This window comes from Balaenoptera acutorostrata, chromosome 7 (assembly GCF_949987535.1).
Source record: "Balaenoptera acutorostrata chromosome 7, mBalAcu1.1, whole genome shotgun sequence".
NCBI lineage: Eukaryota > Metazoa > Chordata > Mammalia > Artiodactyla > Balaenopteridae > Balaenoptera > Balaenoptera acutorostrata.
The window spans coordinates 80,412,141-80,433,993 of NC_080070.1; the positions used below are offsets into that span (position 1 = coordinate 80,412,141).

The window sequence follows — 21,853 nt, forward strand, 5'->3', positions numbered from 1 at the left end:
ATCCCAGCCTTGGCTGTCCTCCATCTTTCCAGAATCTCTTGGTTTCACTTATCTATGTATCCAGCCTAGATCTCCAGATCAGGCATTTCAAACAAAAATTTTCAGCCTACTGTAACGTCTCATATGCTGATGTAGTTGATGTAGTTTCCTACATAATGATGCATATACTTGTCTGAGCTCTTTGATCTTCACATGGGTTTCTATTCGTCTGGGTCTAATGAATTACCTGCTGGTTCACCAGCCCATCCTTACTGGTGGATATTACTCTGGACCAAATAATTTGTGTTGATCTCAGAACAATGTTCAGACAACTTTTGACAAATTTGATCATTTATACTCACCTTCGCAACACCTATACACCATCATTCAGACTATGGTATGATCACTTGTTTTGGCCACAGTCTTTTACATGTTACACCCTCGTGTACAAAACCTCCAACTCATGTTTCTTTATATCTTCCTGGCCTTCAAACATAAAATGTGTAAAATAAAACAGGATTTTATTTTCTTAACCTCTTTATTTCTTTTGTCATGATTCAACTAGTAATCTGAATTTAATTAACAATCATCCCTAATGCAGTGTAGAGCATGTGTTTTGGGCTTAGTCTACCTGGGTTCCCATCCTGACTCTGTCACTTATTGAATTGTAGCTTTGGACATCTAATTTTATCTTTCTGTTTTAGTTTCCAGAACTGTAAAATGGAGTAATAAGAATATTTAACAGGTTAATGTGGGGATTAAATAAATCAATGAGTTCTCAACTTAGAATAGTGTCTGTTCTTTAGTTATCCCTGCATAAATGTTAGCTGCTGTTATTATCACTTTCCTTTGCTCTTTATTTCCAGTTAGTTCAGCAAGTTTTCTTAAAATTTCCCTTCTTTTTATTCTCACTGCCTACACCATGATTCAAACTTTCATGGTCTTTTGCCTGTATTATTTTAATAGTCTCCTAATTCATATTCCAGTTCTCATTTAATCATAAGCTCTAACTTAGAATGTTGCATTCCGAAACCTTTATCTTGGTTAGGAACATTGTATTTGGCAAGATAAAGGTTTTATAGAAAAACACATAATCTAAGCAAAACTAAAAATGGCATTAAGTATCATGAGTGTGTATATACATGTGTGTGTATGTGTAAGAAACCTTGTACTAAATAAAAGTGAAAGCAACCTCATTCTAACCAAATTAGATACTCATGGTTATTAAACCTCCTTGTGTTGCTAATCATCTTGTTGGTACCTTCCTTGTTGATTAAAAAACTACTAAAGCATGTGATATGCTTGGGTATATATTTATATAATTTTCTGTTAGGGAGACCATATACCTTTTAAAATTTGTGAAGCAGTTTGCATTTTCCCTTGATTTATATATCTATTTTCTCTACCACATCTTCTCTCCATAAAATGGGACTCCTTATAATACACTTATTCCTGTTTTATATGAGAGAGATCAGGAATAGTTGATGCTCTTTTGTTTAAAGGGAATGACCAGAAGTGGACTTAAATGTGAATTTTAAAAAATTGTTGTACATATGCATCAAGTTACTGAAAAATCACAAGTAATGAAACCATTGTGGGTAAGGCACAATTTTCTCCTGGTAATCGTAATCTTCATCATCAACTGTACTCTAATGCCACTGTTGTCATCCATTCCCTGTCCAGAGTGATGGCAGAATCCAGTTTAACTGCTTTAAATTGGTATGACCTGGGTTTAATCTAACTTTGCAGCTTAGATCACACTTATTTTACCCACACGAAATTATAACATCACTTTTCTCATACCATATCTTATGTGTCTCTTGAAATATTACCCACTCTCAAATTCCAGCTTAAATGCTATCCTGACTATGAAATTTCCACTCCATTCCCCTCCCATCTCAGTCAAGAAATAATTTTTAACAATTTAGTTCATATTTTATACCTCTTTTATAGCACTTACATTCTGTCTAAATTATAGCTGTTTGTATACATTTTTTTTTAAGTACACTGTTATCTCCTTTAGTAAAGGACCACATTTTGTTGACCAACTACAAACAGAGTACAGTGGAGTTGAATCTTATACAGGTTCTAAGTTCAATATTTAAAGTTAAAATTTTGTCTTTTCAATATTATCCTGAAAAGTCACTAAAGTAATAACATAAAATGTATTATACAGCATTTGTGTGCCAGGTTAGGAGCTGACATTCAGTCTCTCAAAAATACATAACACTGAAAATTTTCCTTCTACATTGAATCAAGTCACTGTCTTTTTACTTCAGCACAGATGAAGTAATTGGCTTGTATTTAGAGGCTGTGTTGTATGAAAAAAAATCCATGCCTCTTTAAACGTGAAAATCAAATACAGCTTGAGGAGATGTTTAGACTATGAGAACTGAGAATGACTAAAGGGATTTCTTTTTTTTTCCCCTCAAAATTATTTTTAAATAGCTAAGTGGTCTAAAAATTCTTTCTATCTTCTTGGTTTTCATGAAATTTGGTTGCCTACTTTCACAAGGGTTTGGATAGGTAAGTAGGTAGATAGATCGACAGATAGACAGATAGAGAGGTAGAGGTTTGGATAAACATATACTAGTTTGGAGGACTATATCAAATTTTAAAACTTCTGTGCATCAGAACAAACAACAGAGTGAAAAGGCAACCTATGACATAGAAGAAATAATTGCAAATCATATATCTGAAAAGGGTTAATATCCAGAATATATAAAGGACTCCTACAACTCAATAACGGCAACAACAACAAAAAACTGATTGAAAAATGAGCAAAGGATTAAATAGATATTTATTCAAAGAACATTTAGAAATAGCCAATAAGCATATGAAAAGATGCTCAATATCACTAATCAGAGAAATGCAAATCAAAACCACCATGAGTTATCACTTCACATCTATTAAGATGGCTACTTTCCAAACAACAGAAAATAACAAGGGTTGGTGAGGATATAGAGAAATTGGAATCCTTGTGCACTGTTAGTGGAAATGTAGAATGATCCACCCGCTTAGGAAAACAGTCCAGAATTTCCATTAAAAAATTGAAAATATAATTACCACATGATCCAGCAATGCCACTTCTGGGTATATATCCCAAAGACCTGAAAGCAGGGTATCAAAGAAATATTTGCACACCCACATTTATTGTGGCATTATTCATAATAGCCACGAGGTGGAAACAACCGAAATGTCCATCAGTGGATGGACAAACAAAATATGGTGGATAAATGGACAAACAAAATATGGTGTGTATATACAGTGGAAAGTGATTCAGCCTTAAAAAAGAAGGAAATCCTGTCACATGCCACAACATGGATAAACCTTGAAGACATTATGTTAAGTGAAATAATCCAGTCACAAAAAAACACATGGTGTATGATTCCACTTCTATGAAGTGTTTAAGTAGCCAAACTCATAGAAATAAGAAATTAGAATGGTGGTTTCAGGGACTGAGGGGAGGGAGAAATGGGGGATTATTCAATCAGTGTAGAGTTTCAGTTTTGTAAGATGAAACAGTTCTGGAGATCTGTTGCACAACAATCTGAATATACACAACAATACAAAGTTGCACACTTAAAAATGGTTAAGATGATAAATTTCATGTTACATGGGTTTTTGTTTACCAAAATTAAAAATGATTTAAGAACACTGGTTGAGGGCTTCCCCGGTGGTGCAGTGGTTAAGAATCCGCCTGCCAATGCAAGGGGCATGGGTTTGAGCCCTGGTCTGGGAAGATCCCACATGCCACAGAGCAACTAAGCCCGCGCGCCACAACTACTGAGGTCATGTGCCACAACTGCTGAAGCCCGTGCACCTACAGCCCGTGCTCCGCAGCAAGAGAAGCCACAGCAGTGAGAAGCACGAGCACCTCAAGGAAGAGTAGCCCCCGCTTGCCGCAACTAGAGAAAGCCCGCGTGCAGCAATGAAGACCCAACACAGCCAAAAATAAATAAATTAAATAAATTAAAAAGAAAAAAAAGAATACTAGTTTAAATAACTAGTTTAAATCTAGGATGCATGGCATTATACGATGTAGTTGCTCAGTTCAAATTATTATTCAAGAACGACTTTGCAATAGAAACATTGTTAAAAGAGCAAACTTTTACTCAGACCTTCGTTCAAATCCATGCTCTGCTACTGACTGACTATATGACCTGAAACACTAGTTTAACTTCTCTGAGCATCAGTTTCATCACAAGCTAATTTGGATTAAAAATATCTACCTGCAGCAGCTTGAAATGAAAATCATTGAGTTTAGCACATAGTAAGCATTCAAAAAAGGTTGTTTATTATCATTATTATTGATGGTTCCATTTAAAAAACGTTTATAACTTACGGTGTAAGTTCAAGCCTTCTTTGTTAGAACAGGCATCTGTGACTTTACTCATTTCAATTTATATTTGGAAGATAGGCAGGACTTACTTTTTTTTTCCTACTGTTTTGAAAGGGCATTCAGACATGAAATGCTTGATTATTTACTTGAATCAGGATTGAAACACTTGGCCAGTTGAAGGCAATTCTGGGAATTAGAAAAAGGGCCCCTCTCTGAATGACTGAAGCTGGATTTCTGAATTGGGTCTTTCAAAAATAATAGGGTCCTTTGCCCATTTTCCATGAATTTACATTTTTCATAGAACATTGCTTTGGATCAGATAAAATTTAAGTAACATCTCTCATTTTTTTCATTACTTTAAAAAATGCAGCCTTAATCTTAATCGTTCTCACTCTCCTTACATCCTTTCTGTTGGACACTGGACTCTTTATTTCCTTATTTATTTTCCTATCATGTGTACTCTCTTTATATAGCCTTTGTTTTTTTCAGATTCCAGTTCTTATTTTTCAAGTGTGATAAATATACTCTCATGAATTTTTAGAAATTTAGCTTTATTTTACTGTTCACTTTCTCACAAGCACTATGTTCTTTGCTTTGCAAGAATTTTCTTACTAAATTATGATTCTGTTGTGTGGTGAGTGATATTATTTTCTACTTTACACAGATGAGGAAACTGAGGCACAGAGAGATTACATAACTTGCCCAAGTTCCCGCCTACTAAGTGTGAAGAACGGGATGTGGACCCAGGAGGTTTGATTCCAAGGCTAAGGCTCTCCAGTGCTACACAAATATTACCTCATTTTCTTGGAGAGGCACTTTCAAAGACTGCCTTTTTTTTTTCCTTTCCTTTACTCTCTCTATGTTTTACATTCCTACTAATTTCTTTTAGGAATTTCCCCTTTCCCTTCAAAATGTAGATTAACATTTTAGAATATACTGCTTTCCCTCTCCTGTTCCTGCCTTTCTTACCGCATCTTTGTCCTTCCAGGTCACTAGCTCACTGCTGGGGATGTCCTTGGCCTCTGAACCTTTGCCCTGTGACATTCATTTGCTGACTCAGTTCCTTTACTTCTGTCTTCCAAGGAGTCTGAGCATTTTAAATGTTACTTTCCTCTCAGTCAGTTCCAAGATGATGTTTGCCTCTGCTAAGTGTATTTCCTCTAAGCTACTGGGAACTTCTGTTCTGCAGATTGCTTTTTGGAGCATTTGGAATGAAGTTGCCAAGTTTCTTTTTGTACATATGCTCGCTTTTCAGTTCCTGGAACCTTGACAGAGTTTCCACTCTTTTTCTACATTGTTCTCTCTTCACTCTGCTAGTATACCTCTGCCATATTGTTTTCTCTCCACCCCAGTTCCCTTCAGAATCCCTTGTCCTGAATGCTTCAATCTACCAGAACCTTCCACTGTCTTTTTTTTATTGTGGCAGGAGTTGTATTTTAATTAACTACAATATGTCATTTTGTAAAAACAAATGGCTATACATTCTGGAAACTTCAGCAACTAAGTTTTGTTATTAGTTTTTTACCTGATCTACTCTATCTGCTTCTTTCATTTCTCTTATAAGAATTGTGCTTTAATGATTTCCAAGAAACTCATAATGAGGATGTGGCTTTACACAGTAATCACTGTATGTGAACTATGAGTGCTTATTGGTGCTGTGATTGAGGACACAAATCATGCAAGAAATCCAGGGCAGTGGAAAGATCACCAGGCATGCAGTCAGAAGATTCCAGCCCTTGCTGTTGGTGGTTCTTAATGTCAACTTTATTTTAGCTTCTACAGTATTTCCTCTTATTCTCAGCTTTGTTATTTGTAAAATGGAGGATTAATAATACCTAACTCCAAAGGTGAGGGTCAAATGAGACAAAAAGCACACGTGTTTTACAGTTTGGAAATAGCTATACAACAGGTACAGATTATTATTAGATTGCCTCTCAAAGCACAGAGATGAAAGTTTGTCAAGCACATAAAAATGTAAATGAAAACGAGTGGAAAATATGACCAGAACTGTATAAGAATTTCATTTATTTAGTTTTCTATCGAGTATCAGGAGTTTTCTTAAAATACTGACATCTGCTCTTTGGGTTTTATTTAATGGAAGAAAACTTCAACATAGCCCTATAAATATTTGAGTGTGTGAGGGTGATGGTGACATGTTTTGCTGACCCAAATATCGTAATCCAAAAATAATACTATGTGGGTAGTTCACAGTTTCTTCACATGATAGGGTGGCTATTCCAGTGTGATTCATAGGGAGAACACAGATGGCCTACAAAGACATGGAGTAGCATGTGTTATTATGGATGAAGTTCCACCTGGGAATCCTTTGCTTCCTTCTGTGACGAGTCATGTCCCTCCCACAGGAATGGTGATTTCAAGGTTTTCTATCTCCCCACATGTCTAATTATATAAATAATTCATTTACATTTTAATCTTTAAAAATACCATATTGCAAGTGAACACATAGAATCACTGGAAGCCATATGAAAAGGATTTACTATCCCATTTTATTCCCTTCTGAAAACTGCTGAATTACTATACCATTTCAAGCCATTAATTAATGAAGACCTTTGTATGAACAGAATAGGGAGGATAAAGCTAAATTTTTCAGTTCTTTTGAAAACTGAGCTTGAACTGTTAACATGATTCCAATTTTTTTTATTCTGTTGATTGCTTTGTCCTCTAGAATCGTGGTAACCATCTGAGTGGTCAAGTTGCTTGTATCTTATGCATACAGACTGATATCAGCTGTTTCCCAGGACGTGCCTCGCTCCATACCAGGTGAACAGATTTTTCACTTGTATGTTTATACTTCCCTTCCTAATTCTAGGGCTGCCTTCTTTCCTGCCTTATTGCAATTATTCTCTATAAACCTCTCCCCTTGGTACTGGGTTAAATAATGTTTTTCCTCTAGATTACTTATGTCCTTTGCCTGTTTGTAGATAGCTACTTTGCCCATCCATTTGTTGCTCTGCCAAGATGTGCTCATTTAGTGCTTTAATCTTTTATCATCAGTCATTTTTCTCTGCATCTTAATCGTTGTTCCGTCGTGTCCCTGAACTCCTTCCAGCTTCTCTGCACCTTTTGGATAATGAGGTGCCTGGATCTAAGCACCAGGTACGGTCCCATCAGTCCTGTCTAGGAGAGTCCCATTGCCTCCAGGCTGCTGTGATGCCTTCTTGTTCCCTGAGGTGCTCATTAGAGAGATGATGCCTGTCTCTACAGGCAGAGTCAAGCATGGCTTCATCGCCCCCGTTCTCCTGTAGCTCCCTTCTGGCTAATCCTTTTTCCAGAGTGGCAATTCCAATTTCTCTCCTGCCCCCTCATTTTCTTGCTCTCTAGCTCTCACTGTAAGTTTGTCCCTGTTGCTCTTTACTGCTTTTATTTTACTTATCCTGCCTGACTCATGATCTAATTCATCTGTTTATCTCCCCATTTCTCTCTTTTTCTTGTTCTAACGCAACATCTTCCCAGTTCCACCATTTTCTACTTGGTGCTGATAACAATCTCTGCCACTCTGATTGTACACGCATCTATCTCTTAACCAAATCGACTTCTTTCACTCCTCCATGGGAAAAGATACTCTTATTCCCTTACGTTTATCTAATATCTTACCTTGTCATTTTTTAACGAAACAATAAGTAGTTTGGCATTATTCTGTTAGGCTTGAAATTTTAGTTTATCGCAGTTCCTCAGAGAATTGAGCTATGCATTATGTTTAATACTACTGTTTGCAACTTAATAAAATGACATTTAGTTCAGTTTTTAATCCATAAATTATATATTTTGGGGAAAGATATGCTAGGTATAATGTCTCTGAAATAGTTACAATGTAAATCATGGTTTGTGTTTCTTAAATACTTGTTAATCCTTTCTTCCTTCACTCCATTCTTCCCTGTCTTTCCTGCTTCCTTCCTCCCATCGCATAATGGTCCTGAAATCCTGGCATCTGCAGGATAGTGTGAGGGAGAGAATGCAGCATCTGTGATTCTAGACCCTGCTCTAAAAGTGATGAATTGTGCAGCCAAATGAATCACTTATATCGTCACTTGTGTTCTCATACATAACAAGAGCTGGCTTCAAAAAAGTGATGATTAAGTGAGAATAAGACAGCATTTTATTCACAATTTATAGGAATATGAGCGATAACTCCTAAATAAGTTTTGGGTCAAATTAAGGAGGACCTTGACAACTGGAAAAGTTTTATGTGAAACAACAGAAGGCTTCCCATTGCTTGTCAAATGAATTTTATCAAAACCTTCAAGAGTATGAATGTGGTTTGGGTAAAAATGGAGAATTGAAGTGAGGGAGGCTGGAAAAGTTGCTAGGAAAATGTTATAACAGTTCAGGAATTAGGTAGTAAAGACAGATAAAGATTAGAGCTTGGAGGAAAAGTTGAATCTAGTATTATGGATTTGGGAACCAACTTTAAAATCAGTGGCTGGTCAAAAGTGGTTGGATTGAGTCTTACCACCTGGAGTGTTTTTTATTTATTTATTTATTTCTTCTTCTTATTATTTTTAACATCTTTATTGGAGTATAATTGATTAACAATGGTGTGTTAGTTTCTGCTTTATAACAAAGTGAATCAGCTATACATATACATATATCCCCATATCTCCTCCCTCTTGCTTCTCCCTCCTACCCTGCCTATCCCACCCCTCTAGGTGGTCACAAAGCACGGAGCTGATCTCCCTGTGCTATGGGGCTGCTTCCCACTAGCTATCTATTTTACATTTGGTAGTGTATATATGTCCATGCCACTCTCTCACTTCATCCCAGCTTACCCTTCCCCCTCCCCGTGTCCTCAAGTCCATTCTCTAAGTCTGCCTCTTTATTCCTGTCCTGCCCCTAGGTTCTTAAGAACCATTTTTTTTTTTTTTTGGATTCCATATATATGTGTTAGCATACGGTATTTGTTTTTTTCTTTCTGACTTTCTTCAGTCTGTATGACAGACTCTAGGTCCATCCACCTCACTACAAATAACTCAATTTTGTTTCTTTTTATGGCTGAGTAATATTCCATTGTATATATGTGCCACATCTTCTTTATCCATTCATCTGTCGATGGACACTTAGGTTGCTTCCATGTCCTGGCTATTGTAAATAGAGCTGCAGTGAACACTGTGGTACATGACTCTTCTTGACTTATGGTTTTCTCAGGGTATATGCCCAGTAGTGGGATTGCTGGGTCATATGGTAGTTCTATTTTTAGTTTTTTAAGGAACCTCCATACTGTTCTCCATAGTGGCTGTATCAATTTACATTCCCACCAACAGTGCAAGAGGGTTCCCTTTTCTCCACACCCTCTCCAGCACTTATTGTTTGTAGATTTTTTGATGATGGCCATTCTGACTGGTGTGAGGTGATACCGCATTGTAGTTTTTTTTGTTTGTTTTTTTTAACATCTTTATTGGAGTATAATTGCTTTACAATGGTATATTAGTTTCTGCTTTATAACAAAGTGTATCAGCTATACATATACATATATCACCATATCTCTTCCCTCTGCGTCTCCCTCCCTCCCAGCCTCCCTATCCCACCCCTCTAGGTGGTCACAAAGCACTGAGCTGATCTCCCTGTGCTATGCGGCTGCTTCCCACCAGCTATCTATTTTACATTTGGTAGTGTATATATGTCTATGCCACTCTCTCACTTTGTCCCAGGTTACCCTTCCCCCTCCCGGTGTCCTCAAGTCCATTTTCTAGTAGGTCTGCGTCTTTATTCCCGTCTTGCCCCTAGGTTCTTCGTGACCTTTTTTTTTTTTTTTTTCGATTCCATATATATGTGTTAGCATACGGTATTTGTTTTTCTCTTTCTGATTTACTTCACTCTGTAGGACAGACTCTATGTCGATCCACCTCACTACAAATAACTCAATTTCATTTCTTTTTATGGCTGAGTAATATTCCATTGTATATATTTGCCACATCTTCTTTATCCATTCATCTGTCGATGGACACTTAGGTTGCTTCCATGTCCTGGCTATTGTAAGTAGAGCTGCAATGAACATTTTGGTACATGACTCTTTTTGAACTATGGTTTTCTCAGGGTATATGCCCAGTAGTGGGATTGCTGGGTCGTATGGTAGTTCTATTTGTAGTTTTTTAAGGAACCTCCATACTGTTCTCCATAGTGGCTGTGTCAATTTATATTCCCACCAACAGTGCAAGAGGGTTCCCTTTTCTCCACACCTTCTCCAGCATTTATTGTTTGTAGATTTTTTGATAATGGCCTTCTGACTGGTGTGAATGATAATCATTGTAGTTTTGATTTGCATTTCTGTAATGATTAATGATGTTGAGCATTCTTTCATGTGTTTGTTGGCAATCTGTATATCTTCTTTGGAGAAATGTCTATTTAGGTCTTCTGCCCATTTTTGGGTTGGGTTGTTTGTTTGTTTGATATTGAGTTGCATGAGCTGCTTGTAAATTTTGGAGATTAATCCTTTGTCAGTTGCTTCATTGGCAAATATTTTCTCCCATTCTGAGGGTTGTCTTTTCGTCTTGTTTATGGTTCCCTTTGCTGTGCAAAAGATTTTAAGTTTCATTAGGTCCCATTTTTTTTTTTTTTTTTTTTTAAAGTTTTACTTGATTTTATTTATTTATTTATTTATTTATTTATTTTTGGCTGTGTTGGGTCTTCGGTTCGTGCGAGGGCTTTCTCCAGTTGCGGCAAGCGGGGGCCACTCTTCATCGCGGTGCGGGGACCGCTCTTCATCGCGGTGCGCGGGCCTTTCTCTATCGCGGCCCCTCCCGTCGCGGGGCACAGGCTCCAGACGCGCAGGCTCAGCAATTGTGGCTCACGGGCCCAGCTGCTCCGTGGCATGTGGGATCTTCCCAGACCAGGGCTCGAACCCGTGTCCCCTGCATTAGCAGGCAGATTCTCAACCACTGCGCCACCAGGGAAGCCCCTTTATTTTTGTTTTTATTTCGATTTCTCTAGGAGGTGGGTCAAAAAGGATCTTGCTGTGATTTATGTCATAGACTGTTCTGCTTATGTTTTCCTCTAAGAGTTTTATAGTGGCTGGTCTTACATTTAGGTCTTTAATCCATTTTGAGTTTATTTTTGTGTATGGTGTTAGGGAGTGTTCTAATTTCATTCTTTTACATGTAGCTGTCCAGTTTTCCCAGCACCGCTTATTGAAGAGGCTGTCTTTTCTCCATTGTATATTCTTGCCTCCTTTATCAAAGATAAGGTGACCATATGTGTGTGGGTTTATCTCTGAGCTTTCTATCCTGTTCCATCACCTGGAGTGTATTCATGGCTAATCCAGACTCCGGAATACACCTCTGTGACTTGCTGAAATGGAGTATTTGGAGATGGCGGCATGGAAACTGTAATTGTTACAAGCCCCTCAGTTACTTCATATGCTCATAACTGGTTACAGAATTTTCAGGGGAAAGAGTTGTCATTGTCACAATAAGTTAATTTTAGGGTCTAGTGTGATGAGGAAAAGAAGGAGTTACTAAAGGGGGTTAATGGACCAAGAGACTAGGATCATGGAGGGAAAAACCTGGGCCTGCGATGAGGGAATGATGTGGTTAACCAAGCAGGTAGACACAATAGGCACGGTTCGTGGGAATGGGTGAAGAAGTTCAAGTGAGGAATTTGTGAGACACCTAGGAATTCTGAGCTTTTGTTCTTGGTAGAATAGAAAAACTTCCGAATGGTATTGCAAATCAGTGTGCTTTAGGTAACTAAAGTGAAAAGTTGAGAACAGAATATTGTTGGGGAACAGAACTACACCTCTGGCCAGTAGAGATTTGGTTGTTTTGTGCTCTTTTGTTTTCCCCAAATAGAGGTGATGCATGTGAAGCTATAAATTAATGCTTTTCATTTACTTATATGTATTGGGAAAGCAAAATAAAAAAGTAAATGGCTGATCAACTTCGGGCGCAGTGCATAGGACCCAGACATCAGAGTGTTAGTGTGAGCACTTAAGATAAAACGTATAGGGTTTAGGAAAGGGTCAAATAGTGGAGAAAAGATGCATAAATTGTACAGTGAGGGCCTGTTTAGGGATACCAAATTGTTAACTTCTTTGTAGAAGCATTTTTTAGGAACTTAGTCTCACTTGGGAAAATGAATAAAAAAATCTATCTGTTAATATTTTGAAAATAACCAGTCTTTTATTCAAGTTATTTTCATTTAGTATACTACACCAGTATTTCAACATTAACATCAAAATTATTACCTTGTTTGAGATTAGTGTTCTTTATTTACTGCCACGTTTTTAGTATTGACTTTCTTTAGCCATCGAAGCAAATAAGAATGAATCTTTATTTCATAAAATGAAGGAAGAGAATCAAAACACAGATCTTTAAAAAAAAAAAAATCTGACTTAAAAAAGTAGGCTTGTGTTGGGGATAGTAAGACTTTCTGTATCTCAAAGTGGCATTTATTTCTGAAGCATGTCAGCCTCCCTGCACAGTGACTTACTGTGTTTATCTATAAAGAGAAAAGTGAACTATTATGCAAACTCACTTCCATTTGGAAACTGTAGTGCCAAGTGTTAATGGCATCATTATTTCAAACAAAATCTGTTAGAACCATTACTTTTTGTCATAGGTTTCATGTGGGAATTTTCATGAAGAGTTTGTAGTCTATAAGACATTCACATGGCATAACTATTTTCTTCTTACTATCTATTATGCTAATGATTTTCTGGGTAGACAGATTGGTCCTTTTATTTAAAAAAAAGTCAATTTCTTAACCTTTGCTAGCTGTCTTTCTGAATGTATCCCTTATACCAATTGAATATGGGTGATATATTGGTGATATCTTTGGAGGGAAATGTAAACAACACATGAGGGGATGGAGTTTGCCCATAAGTTGGTAAGCATCTTAAAAATTTTCAGTATTGAGTTAAAATGTCATCAAGACCATAAGAATTAAAGAGAGACTTGTTTTTCTCAAGAGAGAATTTTGGAACTTTGTTAACTCTTGAAAGTACACTTGTTCTTTCAGGTTGGTAGAATCAAGCTCTAGCATTCTATGAAATACATAAAAGTTGAAGACTGCTTTGTTATATTAAGAATTACTTATCTTATGGCATAATATAAGATATAAATATAGTAACACCTTATTTTGTCTACATGTAGCACTTCTAAGCTAATATATATAAAATATACATGTCAGAAGTTGGTGATTAAAAACTACCAATCTTCAAAAGAAAAATCAACATAATTGAATAAATCCAGATAAATTTGGACTTAAAAGCACATCAGGTAAAATAAAGGAAATTGTATACATGTGATGAGTCATACTGTTTATTCATGATTTCAACAGCTCAGTGTTAAATTGTTGTTGATTAAGGTACCTCAGTTTTTTAATGAGAAATCAAAGACTGTTTACTTGTTGTTCTATGATAGGTGCAAAGTCCACCATGGTAATATAAGATGCTTTAATAACTTGCATTCTATTAAAGAGCTAACCTTCATTAGAAATAAATATCTAAAATAAGGCATTCATATCTGTAAATGTGATACACCTAGAAGGTAAAAAAAGCTATAATTATATGATTATGCTTTTTCAAATAATAAATGTTTCACAGTCACTAAATATATAAATGAATCATTTACAAAGTGTCTTTAATAAACATCATCACTAGGGGCTGCTCACTGATTTGTCTATAATTAAGGATTCATGTACTCTTGCATATTACCTCCTTGCTGAAAACACATTAAGTTTCGGTATGACCAGGTGTTACCAGAGATTTAATATGTACCCATGGAAAAGAAATAACTAGTTGACCCATAAGGGAGATTAAAACTAACGCCATTGCCTCATGAGTACTAAGCTCTAATGGACAAGTTAACTAGCCTCCTAGTGATTTAGTGCACAGTAAGAAATGTATCGTATTAAGTATTACTATCTCTTAGCAACATTTTTTAAATTACAAGAGAAAATAAAAATATTTATATCATGCTTAAGTGTTTAGAGGTGAAGTGTATTGATAGCTTCATCTCACATTTAAAAATATTTTTTAAAGAAATCAGATAGATTGGCAAGATGTATAGATAAAGCGAATTTAGAAAACTGTTTATCATTGAATCCGGGTGTGAGTATATGGATGTTTGCTGTATACTTTATGTTTTATAAATATTAAAAATATTAAAATATTTAAAAAATTTTATAATAAAAGTTTGGAAAAACATTTGCAACATAGACTATTACATCATTTTTGAAAGCAATCAATGTGATAAAATATGAAGGGAGTTGCCAATAATAACATGATATAATTCCTTACAAATAGAAAGACAAGCTATGCTATATTTTAAAATATGAAGTATATTTTGAAAGTAAATTTGAACTTTAGCTAAATTCCTTTCAGATGTATGTATTTTTTGAAAACAGATTTTACTCTTTTCTCTTTAGATTATGTGTTTAAACCTAATTATTTTTTATGGTTGTTTATTATTCAGGGATAACCTAAAGTTATCACCTTGTGTTGTATTTTCATCAATGGGCTTATTCAGTTTTATGGTTCTCTCTGGTACATTTACAAAGTGCACTTTATACTGCACTTCTACTTTCCTATAAACAAGGAAACAATCTGTACTACTGTATTTCAAATCATTGCCATCCCAGCCATTACTTCATTTGCAGTGAAAAGCACAAATAAACTGGGCAAGTACATTTCATACATGTTCATTTCTAAAGTGTTAATAAGTAAATGCCTGTCAGCCTTTGCACAGAGGAAGTGGCACCCCCCCCCCCCACATGGTGGGATTTGTGTACTTCTCTGTCCATTCCCCTCACATCTATTAGTCCTTCTGGGTTTTGTTCCATCTTTTTTTAAAATAAAATATGTAAGCAGTCTATTAAAAGGTACGTGTTATCAGCCCCTATGAGTTACTAATATCTGAGCTTTAATTGCTGTGTGTCCTAGACAGTCCTAAGAAGATGGGGCATAGGGAGAGTTTGGAACTTAGACGTTCTCTGATGTCAGTAACATCTGAACGTTTCTCAGTTTAGCAGGCACGGGGGTAGGAGGACAGGCAGGCAGGAGCAAGCTAAGGCACTATGTGCTAGAGAAGAGGGGCAAGATAGGGCCTCTTTGGGCTGAGCTGAAAGAGGGAGAGGAGACAGTCTGCGTGATGGTTTGCCAGGGCTAGCAGTCTTTGGATAATCTATGTCCATACCACATGCAGTGTTCTTTATAGATATGATCAGTACAAAAAGGCCATGGATTACTAATGATGATTGAATCTCTGGCATATAATTTTACTGATATTTTTCATTGAAACAAATACAGTGTAAAGTCATTATGATGCCTCCAGTCCTACTAGTCATTTACTTTTGAATGTCGTCAAGATTAGAAATTACCTGTCAATAGTTATTTATCTCTCTCAGAATCAGGGTCACAGGTTTCTGTTAATTGCCAGTACGAACAAGTGCAAGTGTCCCAGTTTCTAGGCTACTTGCATTTGATATTCATGGGTGCCAAGAGCAAAAGACTGACAACTATGCTAGGGCTTTCAACTATCTTATTAGATTTACAGAATAACAAAATTTACCATATGGGTGACAAGCAGTTGTTCAATTTCTCCTCTGGATCAATATTTGTATTTGTTTTCTAAAATATACTTTTTATAGAAATTATTTTGATAATGAGGTTATCAATATGTATTTGAAGGTGTATCACTAGTACGTAATCTTAGCAATGCTCTTTTGTTATTAAATTATTACTAACTCTGTTAATGCTCTTATTGTTCCACTGTTTTCCAAGCATTATCAATACCTCTGTTTTCTTTTACTATAAGATGTTACTAACCTTTTACACCCTTGTTCAGTCTGAGGTCGTTTTCATCCTTACCAACTTCTCTTCTCCACAACCCACCATAGGTTTATGTTGTCCTCTTATTGCGATACTACTCCTTTTTAGGTAAGAATACAGATGTCTTTGGGCTACCAAATCATTTAATTTGTTCATCTGAGATCAAATTTAGTTGTAAATGTTGATAGCTCTTTCACTTGCTTATGATTAACAATGATCCTTCCATACGCAGCTTTGGCTTAGCTTAATAATCAGCAAGAGGTCGATCCAGTCATTACTTACTTGCACATTTCAGTGAAGTTTGTCCAGCAGGTGTTTGAAATAATCAAAACCTATGATCAAAAAGCATCCTCTCTGTGTAAACAAATACTTTTCTGCAAGTAAGTGTAGGTGTAAAATAAAACATTAAATTGTAACAAGGAAGAGGTCAAGGTGAGAGAAGCAGGAAATTTTACAGTGATGATATTTTCCTATATTTTATTATCAGGCCATAGCAAACATACAATAATGAACATTTGATATAATTAGAAAGTAAATAAAACCATTCTGGACATATAACACATCTGTAACAGATTTTCTTTGCAAATTAGTTTTCTGGACGTTTTCGTTGTTTTAATCCAAGTGGGCTTAGAAAACTTGATTCTTTTTAGAGAGGATCTATAATTTGTGAATTTATAATATGAATTACAAGTTATTTAATATCTTTTAGGAAAAGGCTAACATAAAACCTCAAGATGGCCTAGAACCTTCAGTTCAATATAAGCGAATATGAAATACTAATGCAAAAAGCATGTGAGATGCTTTGAGGATGTAGAAAGAATGGTATTCCAATAAACTATAATAATTAAAAACTGCATGTTTGAATGATCATCACACATACACAAAAATCCATAGTAAAGCTCAATTTTAACCAATATTGAAATATAATCTAGTCTGATTATTAAATCTTCTGATGAACTACATACTTTCTGGAGTTGATTTTGAAAATAATCTATTACTGTTTGTTAAGAACATCACACTGTTTTGTTTGCTTGTATGTTTGCTTTGTTCAGTTTTGCTTTTGTTTGGGATTGGAAAATTTCCAGAAATTGTTTATATGTGTGTAAACATAGAGAAGTTTACCTAGTTTTATTGAAGATTTCTGAAGTGAAGAATGAAGGAAGGAAAGAAGACAGACTGTTCAGAACTAAGAGAGGGAAGGAGAAAATGAACAAACTTCATAAATAATAATTTATTTTCTGTATTCAGTTTTTGCGTAGGTTTTCTGTGGCAAATCCCTTATGTTGCTTTACTTGCCTTTTAGTCTCAGTAATATCAGATAACTTCTAATTTCCTGGGGGGGATGTGTGTGTATATTTCTTTGTGTGCAGGTAACAGTGCTATTTATTTATTTTTTTAAATTTTTATTTTATATTGGAGTATAGTTGGTTAATAATGTATTAGTTTCAGGTGTAGAGCAAAGTGATTCAGTTATATACATATATAAAGAATATATATATTCCTTTTCAAATTCTTTTCCTGTTTAGGTTATTACAGAATATTAAGCAGAGTTCCCTGTGCTATACAGTAGGTCCTATATCTATTTTAAATATAGCAGTCTGTACATGTCAATTCCAAACTCCCAGTCTATCCCCCTGGTAACCATAAATTTGTTCTCTAAGTCTGTGAATCTGTTTCTGTTTTGTAAATCAGTTCATTTGTATCATTTCTTTTTAGATTCCACATGTAAGCGATATCATATGGTATTTGTCTTTCTCTGTCTGACTTCACTTGTATGATAATCTCCAGGTCCATCCATGTTGCTGCAAGTGGCGTTATTTCATTCTTTTTAATGGCTGAGTAATATTGCATTGTATACATGTACCACATCTTCTTTATCCATTCATCTGTCGATGGACATTTAGGTTGCTTCCACGTCTTGGCTATTGTAAACAGCGCTGCAATGGAGGTTTCTTAAAAAACTAAAAATAGAGATACCATATGATCCAGCAATCCCACTCCTTGGCATGTATCTGGAGAAAAACATGGTTCAAAAGGATACGTGCACCCCAATGTTCATTGCAGCAGTGCTATTTATTTTTTATTTTTTAAAATATTTATTTATTTATTTGGCTGCACCTGGTCTTAGTTGTGGCATGAGGGATCTTTGTTGCCACGTGCGGGATCTTCGTTGTGGCATGCGGGCTCCTTTAGTTGCAGCATGCGGGATCTAGTTCCCAGACCAGGGATCGAACCCAGGCCCCCTGCATTGGGAGCACGGAGTCTTAACCACTGGACCACCAGCCAAGTCCCAACAGTGCTATTTAAACATTTATATTGCTTAGCATTTGAAGAAAGTTCAAGGTGATATTAAGCATTTAAATATAACTGGGTTAAATTATTTTTAAAACTCTAGAACCTTGTAAAGCAATTATACTCCGATAAAGGTGTTTAAGAAAAAAACACAAAACTCTAGAAACACTGTTTAGAAATATTATTTTGTTTTTCCCACATTTACAATGAAAGAAACTCATAGGAAACAAAAAAATAACACCATCACCACATAGGGAAGTCAGTGTGAAGAAAGTCAGCTTTGGACTGTCTCCAGTGGGGCTTGATTTTGGTATCACAATGAAGATGTTGTTATACCAGGCTTCTACCTACTTGGTGAACTTAGACATAAACTCGGAAAACAGAAACATAGAAAAGCTTCAGTGACTGTAATCTTCTGGCTGTAAATCCGGAAGAGCTGGAAAAGACAAAAGAGTGAAGGAGATATTAAAATGAAGCTTGAAGAGTCAAGTGGTAAATTGATTAGTATGTTGCATTAGCAAATTCTCCTGCAGATATGATTTGGTGGGTGATGCTACTTGCAGTGATACATTTTTAAATTTCCTAGAAAAGCACTTAGAATGGAAATTTCCAAAGCTTTTCAGTACCTTAGCTCAGTAACATTTCCATGGTACCACTAGGCCAACAAATAAATGAAAACCAAGAATTCTGTTTAATAAATAGTTGTAGCCAAACAGCTTATTAGTTCCAGCCAAACAACTTAATAAGTATTTATGTCCTGACAATCTAAATTGAAAGAAAAAATAAAATTAATATTTTTATTTTATTCTTAAATAACCGCAATTACTTCTTGATGGGTGTGTGAGTGTACGTTGGGCACTGCACAACTTCTCAAACCTTGGCAACAGATTGAACAGTCATCTTTATTACTTTATTATCCATGTTCCACATGGATTTTCAGGAGGTACTTGCTTTTTATCTCATGACCTGCTGAAAACCCAGCTTTGCACAGCTATGATGCCATTGAAAGGAATGTTGCACTCTCTAATGTTGAAACTGTGAAAAACCTTGACTAGTAATTTGTAACGATACAACATCTGTGTCTGACAGATGTTGAATACAGTTGTGTTTACCTTGACATTTTAAAATATCCCACAGCATGCCCTGTGAGTTCACTTAGCACTCCAGGGTGCCTTGGCACACGGTCTTGGAATCATGTAAACTGTTAGATGCTAAAGTGAATCATAGGCCCTGAATCTTAAAACTGAGAAGTCAAAAAGCCTCTGCCAGAGTGAAAGTAAATGGAAAGCACTGTAAAGCAAGTATTCTTTATTCTTTAACATGTCTTATTCTTTAATCTCAGTGTTTTCTAGTTTTCTCAGTCTAGTTATTGCAAATATTTATCAGGATTCATAGTATAATTTTCTGTGGCTTTGGAAATTTGATGTTAGCATACACAGTGGTTGTTTGATGCAAATGTTACTTGTATATTTTAAGAAAATAATATTATCAGTGTCTATTAGGACATTTTCAATTTTGACATAGCATTTTAAGAGTTGGACTGTTTTTCAAAGTTTCCAACTATACGTTTTTCCAACTACCTTTTCTCAACAGTCCATGAGATGTACGAGAGGAGACTTTCTATCTTCTCATGTGTATATCCTAACTGCAAATAAACCCTGGGGTGCTGTAAGTCAGGGGATTTGAACTAATTTTCCATTTTATTTAATTTTTGCATTTCAGTAACCCAGTTAACTCTATAAACATTGTTTCCTTTTAAAAACAAATATATTATAGAAATGTGTATTTACTCTCAGCTAAGGAACTCAGTGGATCTTATCTGGATTATTAGAAGAAACCAAATATGAGAATTTTTAAACTAGATGATGTTATTCATTTCCTGAACAATAAACTATGAGAACCATCAGTGTCCCCAACTGAAGGCTCAGAACCAAAAACTAAAGCAAGTTATGTTAAAGTGAATCATTAAGAATATAAGTCAATTTTTAAGTGAAAAGTAAAACAGAAAATATAATAATGTAGACCTCTTCTTACATATCTCAGGCAGGGCTAAGTAGTATTGATCATTCGTGGGGATACCTCATTCCTGTCACTGACATTCTTATGATTTTGAATTAAAATTTTGAGTCATTTATTTTTTTCCCATCTGTTCATTTTTAATCCTAATTTCCCTACCACCTACTTTGTTAATAAAGTTTCTGTACCTTTAAATAGATAAAGTCATCATAATCTCTGGCTATGGTAACAAATTAGCTGACTTTCATAACAGGGATAACTGGTTTAAATTTTACTCACTGATTGAAATCATTTCTCATATACTAGACAACCGGTTTTTGAAGGAATGAAATCCGGAACTGGTGCTGGGCAGGCCGGTTGGTCTGGGATCTTGTGAATTCTCTCAGCTAAAAAACTCTTAAAAATCTAAAGGGAGAAGTAGCAGGGAGTTGGTCATATGAATGAAGGCTGTATGGAGGTAATGGGAAGGGCATTTCACCTATGTTGTATGTGCAAGATTGACTCTGGTTGTTTCATATCCAACTACAAGAGCAGAAAGCAATAACTTAGCCTATGTTGTGATGTGCAATATCTAGTAAGTGAAATATTAGGAGAAAATAATAATATGTAAATAATATGGTACTACAAGAAAAATAATTTGATATTTTTAACTTCATAAAATCCTATCACCTAAATGTTAGAAATATAAGTGTGTATATGTATACGTACATACACATACGTGTGTGTGTGTGTGTGTGCATGTGTGTTTCTGGATGTTGCCTGTAAATGGATTGTGGTGTTATATTTTTCATGATTGGTATTGAATTGCTTTCTAGCTAAGTAGCTAGTCGCAGGTCTGTAGCTAGAGGCATATTTACAGGTAGTTAGAAATAATGATGATTAGAAAGATGGACAGAAACTCTACCCCTGTGCCTACTACTGTGAGTGAATAATGTTAAAATTGTGGCACGCAACATAATAAACCCCTTCCCTGAAGGAATGAAAATGTTTGCCTGGTTCACTCACTTCATCCTAATTGCTATACCAAAGTGCCTTCTTCTGGACTTTCCATTCCTGAGGCTCTTTCCTTGCAGTGTGCATGTTAAATTTGCTACTCCTCTGAGCAACCACACTGATTTGCAGCATACTTTTTTAGCCTGCTTCAAAAGTCTGCTGCCATGTTACCAAAAGTATCTGGAGATTTTGCTGTGCATATGTATATGTATATACACACATATATATTATATATATTTATATATACACATACACAAACATACAACATGTGAAGAGATTGGTTCTTGCCACTCCTCCATTTCTTTTATCTATGAAATCTGCCACTATGCTATTTTTTCTTTTGAAAATATGACTAATTTCTTTTTATAAATACAATGACATGCTATCTTAAATGCAAAATTAAGTAAAGATTTAAAAATAGTATGTGTGAAATGGGATGTCTTGTGTGT

The 21,853-nt window shown here is 35.6% G+C and overlaps 1 protein-coding gene across 3 annotated transcripts in view; it reads left to right on the top strand.

The window, feature by feature from the left end:
• SEMA3D (semaphorin 3D) overlaps window positions 1-21,853 on the top strand; it is a 208,961-nt gene that overhangs the window by 20,276 nt on the left and 166,832 nt on the right. For 2 of the 3 annotated variants that reach the window (XM_007170275.2, XM_007170276.2), the window contains exon 2: window positions 7,008-7,102. The exons of the other annotated variant lie outside the window; for it this stretch is intronic. The gene's annotated coding sequence lies outside the window, so the exon portion shown is untranslated. The remainder of the gene's footprint in view (window positions 1-7,007; window positions 7,103-21,853) is intronic. 3 annotated transcript variants of the gene reach the window in all.